This window comes from Triticum dicoccoides, chromosome 6A, assembly GCF_002162155.2.
Source record: "Triticum dicoccoides isolate Atlit2015 ecotype Zavitan chromosome 6A, WEW_v2.0, whole genome shotgun sequence".
NCBI classification, from domain to species: Eukaryota; Viridiplantae; Streptophyta; class Magnoliopsida; order Poales; family Poaceae; genus Triticum; species Triticum dicoccoides.
In genome coordinates, this window is record NC_041390.1 from 432,711,489 (window position 1) to 432,724,589 (window position 13,101).

The following is a 13,101-nucleotide window of genomic DNA, read 5'->3' on the forward strand; positions in this document are numbered from 1 at the left end:
GAGTATGATGATAGGGGTAAATATAGAGAAGACAAAAAAGTAAGAAAGTCTCACATCGATGCGGCTAACCAACGGACTATGGAGATGCCCATCAATCGATATCAACGTGAGGAGTAGGGATTGCCATGCAACGAATGCACTAAGAGCTATAAGTGTATGAAAGCTCAATATGAAAACTAAGTGGGTGTGCATCTAATCCTATAATGAAAAATTCCCACTAGTATATGAAAGTGACAACATAGGAGACTCTCCATATCAAAAACATGGTGCTACTTTGAAGCACAAGTGTGGTAAAGGATACTAACATTGCCCCTTCTCTCTTTTTCTTTTTTTCTTTTTTTCTTTTCTTTTATATTTTTTCTCTCATTGTCCGGAGTCTCATCCCGACTTGTGGGGCAATCATAGTCTCCATCATCCTTTCTTCACTGGGGCACTGCTCTAAAAATGATTAATGATGATCATCACACTTCTATTTACTTATAACTCAAAAGAAATAAAGATTACAACTCGATACCTGTGACAAAGTATGACTCTATATGAATGCCTCTGGCATGTACCAAGATGTGCAATGATCTAGCGTAACATGTATGAAAAATGATGAACGGTGACTGGGCCACAACTACTATGTCAGCTATATGATCATGCAAAGCAATATGACAATGAATGCTCAAGTCATCAAACGGAAGTGGTGGAAGTTGCATGGCAATATATCTCGGAATGGCCATGGAAAAGCCATAATAGGTAGGTATGGTGGCTGTTTTGAGGAAGATATAATAAGGCTTATGTGTGATAGAGCGTATCATATCACGAGGTTTGGATGCACCTGCAAAGTTTGCACCATGTCTCGATGTGAGAAAGGGTAGTGCACGGTACTGTAGAGGCTAGCAAATTGCGAAAAGGTAAGAGTGCGTATAATCCATGGACTCACATTAGTCATAAAGAACTCATATACTTATTGCAAAAATTTATTAGCCCTCGAAGCAAAGTACTACTACGCATGCCCCTAGAGGGATAGATTGGTAGGAAAAGACCATCGCTCGTCCCCGACTGCCACTCATAAGGAAGACTGTAACATCTCGAATTTTCAATTTGGGATGTTATACATAGATCATTCTTGCATATCATATTTTATTGCATTTCGCCTCGCGATCCTCGAAATCCTAAGCAACTCAAGGACCCTCGGAGAGAGTTGGGGATTTCCCCGGTTTTCAAATTTGATTTTATCAAATTTTGAAACGAGGATTTTGGTTTTAATTATTTTTCTCTCCGAAAATATTTCATATTAAAATATATGAGAGGAGATAATATGACTTCTCCAAGATAATTAAAATATTGGAGGAAAAATATTAAAAATCAAGTATTTGTTTTATTTGGATTTTACTGCAATTTTGTTTGCATTAGAAAAATTGCACGTTTTCAAAATTGCATTTTAGGGCCAAGAAAATGTTCATCTCGTTCTAAATATTTTATTTAGACGGTGAAATTTTGTTTTGGCATTTTTAGAATTTTATTTTATTTTCTAGGATTTTTTTTAGTTTCGGCAGAATTATTTTAAAAAAAAGAGTTGCGCAGGGCTAACTGTGCCGAAGCCCAGCCGCCGGCCCGCCTCTCCCGCGCGTCGTCTCCCTCTTGGAGACCGGCCGCGCCGCCGCCGCCCCGACTCGGACCGGGAGTCCGGCCAGGACTCCTTCCCGCCGCCTCTTGCCCCCTCCCCAAGGCACCCCTCCCCCTTATATACACCGCCTCCCCCACCACCACCACCACCCGCCACCGCCGCCTCGCCCCGCCGCCCGCAGCTGCAGCCGCCGCCGCCTGCTGCCGCGCCTCGCCCCGCCATCGCCGCCGCGTCTCGCCGGACCGACGAGGTAGCCGCCGGTTTTTTAAAAAGAAAACCGATTCGGGTTTTTTTAAGAAAACCCTAGTTCGTTTTTTTTGGTTCGCCGGTTTTTCCCGGTTTTTCTTTTTAGCGGACGTTCGTCCGTACATTCATTTTAATGAACGATTTTTGCTCGTTAGTTACAGACAACGAATGCTCGTTCGTTAGCCTGTTCGTCAGTTTTCTTTTATCGGATTTTTCCGCGGTTACTTCTGATCGCAATTTCGGATCCGATTTTCGTTCTAATTTATCTTTTCGCTCATTTGTCAGAATTAGGCGATTCAAGCGCCTAGATATTCGTCTCGAGACCCCCTTTCTGCTTAACCAACTTGAACAAGCTTTTGCTAATGTAAAATTTGACCTAGGTCCAAATTAGTAAACTGATCTTGTTTTCTTCGCCATTTGAGTTTCGTTGCTCCGTTCGATTGGATTCTTTTTGCAAACCGGAGTTCTTAAGTTGAACTTTCTGGTTAGATCTTCTTATTTTAGATTTACCCGTGATTCTTTGCTTGATTTCTTATGTATTCTATTGTTTGTTTGCGACAGAATTCCCGGAGTGCGAAGCGTGTTATTTGGAGTCCCTAGGTTACGCGGATCGTCAGCAAGGTAAGTAACACTTTGATCATACCCCTTTATCACCCAGTTTTTATGCATTAGTTCCAATCCTGAAACATTGCATGGTTAGGATGTCATTAACATGTGGGTTGGGAAGTAGTTGATGAGGTAGAACCTATTGCCCTGTTACATTCAAACCCCTGGGAGTTACTTCTACGCGTTGCTTATATTGCTATGCTATGCTCGTAGACGTGGTTTGGGTGAGTGAAATCCATGACAGATGTGAGATTGTTAATTAATGGTTCAACTTAAGGTGGCAACTTAAATACACATCTGGGTGGATTGAGGCACCTAGAGTACCCAGTATTGCCTGTATTTTTGGAAATCCCGGAGTACCCGTGTGATCTTCCTATGGACCGCCACCCAGGCTCAAAGGGAACTGAGATGTTTCATGCTAGAAACTTCCGTGTGCAGCCACAAGCTATTATGGGCTCTAGCATAGTTGAGTAAGTTACGTGAAGCTCTTGAAGAGGTGGATCAGCAGGTAGTGGGTTGTAGGTTTGGTATGGTCTACCCGGAGTAGAGAGTTAATGTTTCTGAAAGACTGTGTCTCGGTCATTCATTTCTCAAACACTCTGTAGTGCGAGAAAACCAACGGAGGAGATCGAGTCTTGTGGGGAAAAGTGCGCAAACCTCTGTAGAGTGTACAAACTAATCATGGTTAGCCGTGTCCCCGATTATGGACATCTTGAGTATCTAGTACTTGGAGTATCTTAAGTATCTCATCACTCTAAACTAATATTTTTGGGTTGTTAATTACTTTAATTGGGATTGAGTTGGAGGAACCTTCTCAATGATGTTTCAACTACCATGATAGTTCAATTAAAATATATTCCTTTGTTGTAGGGAAAAATTGGCTTTTCGCAAAAACTGTAACCATAGAGCTTTCCACCAGCCAAATATGCATGTAGTGATAACATTATTCTGTTCTTGCTCTACTGTGTTACTTTGCCAGCATATTCCATGTGCTGACCCGTTTTCGGGCTGCAACGTATTATGTTGCAGACTTTTCAGACAAGGAGTAAGGTTCGTTAGGTCGTTGTCGTGCAGCTCAGCTATGTCGTTGGAGTTGATGGACTCACTTTGTCTTCCAAGCCTTCCGCTGTTATATTATTAGATGGCCTTAAGCCATATTTATTATAATAAGTTCTCTTTGGAGGCATTTGATGTAATAAGTGTGTGATTGCTACTCTGTTATAAATCCTCGAGTATTGTGTGTGTCAGCATTACCGATTCAGGGATGACACTGAAGCACAGAGACTTGACCGTTTGAGGTCGGGTCGCTACAAAGACAATCAAAAATAAATCATGCTCCAACATCATAGCATAACGAGAGACTATGTGTGCATGCTTTGGGAATCACAAACCTTAACACCAATATTCCTACTAGAGCATAATTACTCATCAACATAACTCACATATCACATCATCATATCTCAAAACTATTACTAAGAATCAAGTTTATTTTGTCCAATGATCTTCATGATATTTTTTTTATTTTTCTTTATCCTTCTTGGATATCTATCACTTTGGGACTAATTTTCACTTGTTGCTTTTCATAAGCTCAAACAAATATAAGTGAAGATCATTAGCATAACAAATTTTCTTTCTCTCAAAATAATTTAAGTGAAGCAAGAGAGAATTTCTTCAAAAATTTATTAACTCTCAAATAAATCTAAGTGAAGCAAGAGAGAATTTCTTCAAAAATACTAAGCACACCGTGCTAAAAAAGATATAAGTGAAGTACTAGAGCAAGTCCTAGCTCATAAAAGATTTAAGTGAAGCATAGAGAGCAATTCTAACAAGTCATGAAATAATTTTGTCTCTCTCAAATAGGTGTGTCCAGCAAGGATTGATGACTTAAAATAGATAATAAAACAAGCAAAGACTCATATCATATAAGACGCTCCAAGCAAAACACATATCATGTGACGAATAAAAATATAGTCTCGAGTAAAATACCGATAGTTGTTGGAAGAAAGCGGGGATGCCACTCGGGGGCATCCCCAAGCTTAGTTGGTTGCTCATTCTTGGATAATAGCTTGGGATGCCAGGGCATCCCCAAGCTTAGGCTCTTCCATCCTTCCTTCATCCATCGTAAGATAACCCAAAACTTGAAAACTTCAATCACACAAAACTCAACAAAACCTTTGTGAGATCCGTTAGTATAAGAATAATAAATCACTACTATAAGTGTTGTATCAAACCAATTCATATTTTGTTTCTGTATTATATCTATTGTATTCAAACTTTTCGATGGCAAAAACTCATCAAAGAAAACCATAGAGCCATCAAAATAAGCACATAACACAAAGAAAACAGAATCTGTCAAAGCAGAACAGTATGTAGAAATCTGACTATTTCGAATACTTTTGTAACTCCAAAAATTCTAAGCAATTAGGAAGACCTGAGAAATTTGTATATTGATCTACTTCAAGTGGAATGGGTATTTTATCGCTCCCTGGTAAAAATTGAAAATTAATTTCGTGAGCGTAAAAGTTTCTATTTTTTCCAGCAAAATCAAACAACTATCACCCAAGAAGATCCTAAAGGCTTTACTTGGAACAAACACTAGTTAAAACATAAAAAAACACAATCATAACAGTAGCATAATTGTGCTAACACACAAAAACAGGAAGCAAAAAGCAAAAATAAATTTTATTCATCGGGTTGCCTCCCAACAAGCGCTATAGTTTCATGCCCCTAGCTAGGCATAAAATTTTATTAATGCTCAGATGAAAGATAATAATTGTAACACAAAGAGAGCATCATAAAACATGTGAAAAACATATTTAAGTCTAGCATACTTCCTATGCATAGGAATTTTATAGGAAAACAATTTATCGAGGAAAGAAAAACTACCATATGCAAGGAAGAAGAAATAAACAATACCAATCTCAACATAACGAGAGGTAATTTAGTAACATGAAAACTTTGACAACCATATTTCCCTCTCTCATAATTATTATATGTGGAATCATATTCAAATTCAACAATATAGCTATCACATAACATTTTCTCTTCACGATCCACATGCATAAAAGTTTTATGATCTTCCAAGATAGTGGGTTAACATCAACTATAGTCATGACCTCTCCAAACCCACTTTCATCAAAAAATTCATAAGATTGAACACTCTCCAAATAAGTGGGATTATTTTTACCTAAAGTTGACACTCTTCCAAACCCACTTTCAAAATTATTGCAAATAACATAGTCATCATGAGTCTTAAATAAATTTTCAAGATCATAAGAAGAATCACCCCAATCATGATCATTGCAACAAATAGTGTTCATAGCAAAATTAGCATCCCCAAGCTTGGGGTTTTGCATATTATTAGCACAATTGACATTAATAGAATTTATAGTAAAATCATTGCAATAATGTTTTTCATTCAAGGAGCTATCATGAATCACTTCATAAAGTTCTTCATCACAATTTTTAGATTCATGAATCTCAAGCAAAACTTCATAAAGATAATCTAGTGCACTCAACTCACTAGCAATTGGTTCATCATAATTGGATCTCTTAAAAAGATTAGCAAGTGGATGAGGATCCATATCAATAAATTTTTAGCAAGCGAAGATGCAAGCAAATAGAAGACACATGGCAACACAAGCAAATAGAAGACACATGGCAACACAAGCAAACAAAAGATCCAACCAGAAAAAGGCGAACGAAAAAGAGGACGAATAAAACGGCAAATTTTTGTGAAGTGAGGGAGAGGAAAACAAGAGGCAAATGGTAAATAATGTAAATTGCAGGAGATGAGATTTGTGATTAGGAACTTGGTTATGTTGAACCAGTAAGAGAACCAAGCAACACAACGTAAACAACACCTGCACACAGATAACAACACCTCGCAACCCGACGTGTTAAAGGGGTTGTCAATCCCTTTCGGGTAACGATGCCAGAGATTGTAATAGATTGAAATAATAGATCACAAATAAAATAAAGCGCATCAAAGTATTTTTTGTATTTTTGGTTTAATAGATGTGAATAAAAATGCAAAGGAAAAGTAGATCGCAAGCAAATATATGAGAAAGAAGACCCGGGGGCCGTAGGTTTCACTAGTGGCTTCTCTCGAGAAAGATAGCAAACGGTGGATAAACAAATTACTGTTGGGCAATTGATAGAACCTCAAATAATTATGATGATATCCAGGCAAATGATCATTACATAGGCATCACGTCCAAGATTAGTAGTCCGACTCCTGCCTGCATCTACTATTACTTCACACATCGACCGCTATCCAGCATGCATCTAGTGTATTAAGTTCATGGAAAAATGGAGTAATGCAATAAGAACGATGACATGATGTAGACAAGATCTGTTTATCTATTGCGTAGATATAGATCCCATCTTTTTATCCTTGGTAGGAACGATGCATACGTGTCAGTTCCCTTTCTGTCACTGGGATCAAGCACCGTAAGATCAAACCCACTACCGGGCACCTCTTCCCATTACAAGATAAATAGATCAAGTTGACCAAACAAAACCCAAATATCGGAGAAGAAATACGAGGCTATAAGAGATCATGCACATAAGAGATCAAAGAAACTCAAATAACTTTCATGGGTATAAAAAGATATGACTGATCATAAACTCAAAGTTCATCAGACCCCAACAAACACACTGTAAAAAGAGTCACACCATATGGATCTCCAAGAGACCATTGTATTGAGAATTCAGCGAGAGAGAGAACCATCTAGCTACTAACTACGGACCCGAAGGTCTACAAAGAACTACTCATGCATCATCGGAGAGGCACCAATGGAGGTGGTGAACCCCATCTGAGATGGTGTCTAGATTGGATTTGGCGATTCTGGACTCTGCGGCGGCTGGATGAACATTTCATGAACCCCCTTAGGGTTCTAGTATTTTTGGAGTATTTATAGAGCAAAGAGGCGGTCCGGGGGGCACCCAAGGTGGGCACAACCCACCAGGGCGCGCCTAGGCCTCCTGGCACGCCCTGGTGGGTTGTCCCCTCCTCGGGACTCCCCCCCAGGTGCAACCAGGGCCCAACATGTTCCTTCTGGTCCATAAAAAATCTCCGTAAAGTATCGTGGCATTTGGAATCCGTCTGATATTGATTTTCTGCGATGTAAAAAACACGGAAAAAACAGGAACTGGCACTTGGCACTATGTCAATAGGTTAGTACCAATAAATGATATAAAATGACTATAAAACATCCAAGATTGATAATATAACAGCATGGAACAATATAAAAATTATAGATACGTTGGAGACGTATCACCCCCCCCCTTCCTTCTCCTACTCCCTCTCCCTCCCTTTTTCCCCTCCGACAGAAGGAAAAAAAGGGGGGCTGAATCCTACTAGGACTGGAGTCCTAGTAGGACTCCCCTCTCCTTAGCGCACCCCTTATGGCCGGCCTCCTCCCCTCCTCCTATATATACAAGGGCAGGGGCACCCCAAAGCACATAAATTGTTCTCTTAGCCATGTGCGGTGCCCCCCTCCATAGTTTACTCCTCCGGTCATAGCGTCGTAGTGCTTAGGCGAAGCCCTGCGCGGATCACATCACCATCACCGTCACCACGCCGTCATGTTGACGGAACTCTCCCTCGACCCTCCGCTGGATCAAGAATTCGAGGGACGTCATCGAGTTGAACGTGTGCTGAACACAGAGGTGTCGTATGTTTGGTACTTGATCGGTTGGATCGCGAAGACGTTTGACTACATCAACCGCATTAAGCTAATGCTTCCGCTTTGGTCTACGAGGGTACGTGGACACACTCTCCCCATCTCGTTGCTATGCATCTCCTAGATAAATCTTGCGTGGTCGTAGGAATTTTTTTTGAAATTGCATGCTACGTTCCCCAACATTTGTCATGTCCACATGAGATCAAACAAGATAAGAGATGTAAGACGGAGATGGTTAGACCATATGAGCAGATAGCACTCAATTGTCTTGAAGTTCTAGCAGAATCATTCTGAACTCGGGACACAAAGCATGGAAAGATGAACAAGAGTCATATGGTGATATGATCGGCAATAGATTGCCCATCGGTCAAAATTGTTGTCATCAGTGATGTCCACATGAATGACTGAGAATTAGATTTGGATCTTGAATCACTTAATATTAATTATGAGAGATATTAACTTGAGTGGGAGTGCACTTCATATTGTTAAAATTATAACAACTTAGTGCAAGGTTTAATTATGATAATGTCTAAATAGTTTGTGTCTATCATTGTAGATCAATGGCTCGCAATATGTTCAACTTATCCCATATGTTAGAGAAACAAAAGTTGGCTACTAATGGTGGAAACTATGAGGATTGGATCCGAAACATGAGATCTGTTCTCAAGAGTGCTAAGAAGGAGTATGTGCTGGATCAACCCCTAGGTGATGCTCCTGGAAAGGATGCAACACCAGAAGAAGTTGCTTCTTATGTTGCTCGTAGTGATGATATGATTCGGTCCATTGCCTTTTGTTAACTTGCATGGATCCTGAACTACATAAGCGTTTTGAACGAGCCACAACTCAATTCATAATTGGGTCACTGGAAATTATGTACAAGAAGCAGTCAAGGACTAAACATTTTGAATTAACCAAGGCCTTGATTGAATGCAAGATGAAAGAGAGTTCCTCAATGAGTGAGCATATAGTGAAGCTTGCTGGCTATGTTGATAGACTGGCTTCTCTAGAATTTGGAATTCTGCCAACACTCGGTACAGATATTGTGCTTGCTTCACTCCCACTATCTTACGATGGCTTTATCATGAATTACAACATGAATGGGATGGATAATAGTGCAAACGATTTGTTTGCTATGCTCAAAACTGTCGAAGCTGGAATGCAGAAGAATAAAACAGTGTTGATGGTCAACACGACCACCAGTTTCAAGAAGAAGGGCAAGTCCAAGAAGTACTGATGCTCAAAACTTTAGAAGCTAGAACGTCCACTTTACATATTTGAAGAAAGGTTATAATAGCATATTTTTTCGAATTAGACAGCGAAATGCATTGGAGTACTGATGTTTACCGTGCGCCCGAATATCAAGTTGAGTTGGCTTGACTCATTCCGCAAGTAAGATGTTGGTTGCGTTTGAAATCCTAGCATTACGCCACGTGTCATGTGTACAATAGGTGACTGGTTTCCTTATTGGTCATTTCGCACCTCGAGACTGATCCCGGTTATAAATAGCCACCCCACTTCAACCTTAAACGGTTGGTTGCTCTGTGAGTGAATTGACAAGAGCTTGTCAGAGCAACCCATCCCCCCGAAGAGATTTTGAGAATCCTAAGAGAGTAAAATCCCAGAGCCTACAACTGTTAAGTGATTGAACATCACTAAAGAACTAACTGAAACTCAAGTTAACATGTTACTCTTGTGGACTGTGCATCCACTAGACGGTTAGGTGTCTACTCAGAGCATCTGAGAGTTATTGTGAACAACCGAACACAAGTCAGTGAATGTCTCGACATGTACCTCAAAGATCTACCACGAGTGATAAGTATAAGTGACTTCAGCTCAAGGATAATAGGGTGAAGACCTGGTATTCTGAGTTAAATCTCAGCCCCTCCAACCAAGCATAGAGTTGTTCCAACAACTCGAACTTGTCGAACAAATCTCTGTCTTCGTCAAGCCTACGGGTTCTACTTCTTCGATCACATTTAGTTCTATAACTTACATGTGTCCGAAGAACTTCTCCCCATCTTCTTTCTCTGTGATTGCTTCGAAGACGATTTTGAGTACTTTGTTATTCTGGTGCGTATGGCATGTTTAATTTTGTGAGCACTGCTACTTAGATTTACCTTTGTTCCACTAGATGCTTCTCTGATTTTTACTTTTTGTTCTACTGTCGGTCGACTTCATAGTCATAACATAAAGTGGTTACTTTAAGAACACCAACTGAATTGATATGACGAGAATTTTTCTAGAGCTTGTATGGTACGTAACACCAAAAGACCCTTATGCTTTAATTGACCTATTTAGAAGAAAGCTTCAGGAGACATGTTTCTCCCTGATGATGACATTTGTGCTTCTCATATTTATTTTAAATGTTACTCTTATGATGTCTGATGAGGACATCACTAATACAGTTACACCCACAACCCCTGCTGCTACACATACTGAACCAATTATTAGAGCTTGCGCACGCCGACTAAATTACCAGGTACTTTCATTTGTTGGTAATGATTCTAATGTTCATGAGGATATGATGCTGCCTAAATTGGTTATATTTGTTTTGCTTACAAATGAAGGAGCCAACACGGACAAGAAGGACGAACATCGGAGCATGATCAAGCATGAAGATGATGGCGAGCGGAAAGGGAACAAGAACGGAGTTTTCTAATGAAGTTTTCAGCACTTTAGAGCCATCATGATGACATACAAAGGACATGGACGAAATATATAAGATGACCTTTCATAAATTTCGTCCATAACGTAATATAGGTGTGTCGCCACCTTATTTTTGTACCAAACCCATGTAATTTCAAAATACACTTAATATGTTGTTTTTAGAATCCGTATTAATAGGAAAATGAATTTTAGTCCCATCTTGCCAAGGATGGACAAAATTCCCCTCTGTCTCCCTATAAATACAACCCTTAGGGCGTCATTTTAGACTTGGGTTTTTTAGATTAAAGTTCACCATAACTGCAACTTGCGTCCTTCGTTTGTGTTCAATGATCAGACCAAGACGTCATAGAACCCCACTTGATCAATAAAGTTTTCCTTTTATATTCGCAATATCCAGATTGTAATCTCAGTTTCTTGTTTGTTCTTCATTTGTGTGCAGAAAATAGACTCTCTTGGCCAGGTTGATCGTGTTCCGACGTGGTTAGTAACCTCTTGAAGTTGGTTTAGCGATTGCTAAGGTGCGACTTCTTCGCACGGTCATAGTCGAATCGTCAAAGTCGAGTTCCATCGGAAATGGTAGCTACCTCTCATCGAAACACTAGGACACCTTCGCCTCTATCAGTGTATTTATTGAACTTGAAATTATTACTATCCTTGAAGCTAATGGATTTCATGGTAATGAAGATGAAAAGGCTATTGATCATTGTTAAACTTGAAATTTTTGCCATGTTGTGACTTTGAAGTTAGCCAGTAGGTCACCATGTGTGTGGATTAGGTCAACTAGGGTTTTGCAAGTGTGCGTGGTGCCGACGATACCGGAGGAAAACATATATGTTCAGCTAGAAGTCAAAAGTAAATTTCTATGTGAGGTAGTCTTGTTGGAGTAGGATCTAGGCTATGGCACCGAAATTGAGTTCGTCAAGTTGGGCGACGAAGTACTTAGATGTGCGGCCACTGCAAGTATTCGGTAGTAGAGTGGCAACCCACGTGGAGTCTAGATTGAGCTTGGTGGTGGATAAGGTTGTGTAGAGAAGGGTGCACTAGCCACAAGAGGTGCATAGAAACTGGTGTTTGCCGGCCATAATTGATCTGGTCCTCGAAGTCGAGACCATGGCGTTCCGGACGCCTAGGCGACATCGTAGCACAATTTGACAGGAGCAAACATAGTGCGGCTTGTCCGGCACGTCGACGAGTGAAGAGGCGTTGGATGCGAGAGTGTGGGTGGGTAGGCCAGGTTGAGGGAGAGGGGGGCCATTTGGGCATTTGACTATCTTCTACTTCCAATTTAAGTGTCCATATAGTGGTCAATAAATTGAGAAGAAAGGAAAATCTACATTGCATGTGTGTGCAAAAGTGCATCCCAATGGTGTTTTTCCCTTAGGGAGGAAATGCATGCGTGCAATCTTCCACCTCATGGTGACATCATGGCACTAATTGCTAAATTCAAAATGATTCGTCTTCAAGCCATTAATCTTATTATTGACGTGTCTTAGCCAGAGAGTTGTCTCAGCGAGCTATTCGAAACAAGATCCCATATTCATATGTTTAATTTTTTTGACGCCATCAATTGTTAGATTATGTCACGATAGTTGTCATATTAACCAGAACAATTGCCACAAACATTGTGTATAGTGACCCCCTTCATTTTTTACTCTGCATATAAGGTTTGTTTGAAGTCAAACTATATAAAGTTTGACCAAAATTATATTTAAAATATCATACTAAAGCTACATAGTATAAAAATTAATTTCATGATGCATCTAATGATATTAATTTCGTATTGAGAATGTTGATTTTTTTTCTATAAAGCTGGTCAGAGTTTGACTTCAGACAAACCCTATATGTAGATTAAAAAGAAACGGAGGAAGTACCATACAATAATTTTGTATATTTTTAAACTTAGAATGTTGTGAAGAGCTATAGAATGAGTATTAAAGTGTTAACAATAAGCAAGAAAATGCATTAACCCACACAAGTACCATGAAACAAGTCTTTTAATACTGTATATTGACGTTCAGAAACCTCACAACTAAGTTAACTGAATATGTTAACTAAGTGGCTAAATACGACAAGTGACAGTGATCTGCAAGTACACAAAAATATTTATCAGACATACCAACAAGAGATCTAGTTTTAAAGAACTCCTCATGAGGAAGCTAATAGTAAAAGTGGATCAATTGTGTAAACGATTTGGGGGACAAAACTTGTTAAACTTTGAATAGGAAAAAAAATCTCTTGCTATGTCATATTTTTGTGCTATTTTGTTGCGTGTGTGTATGA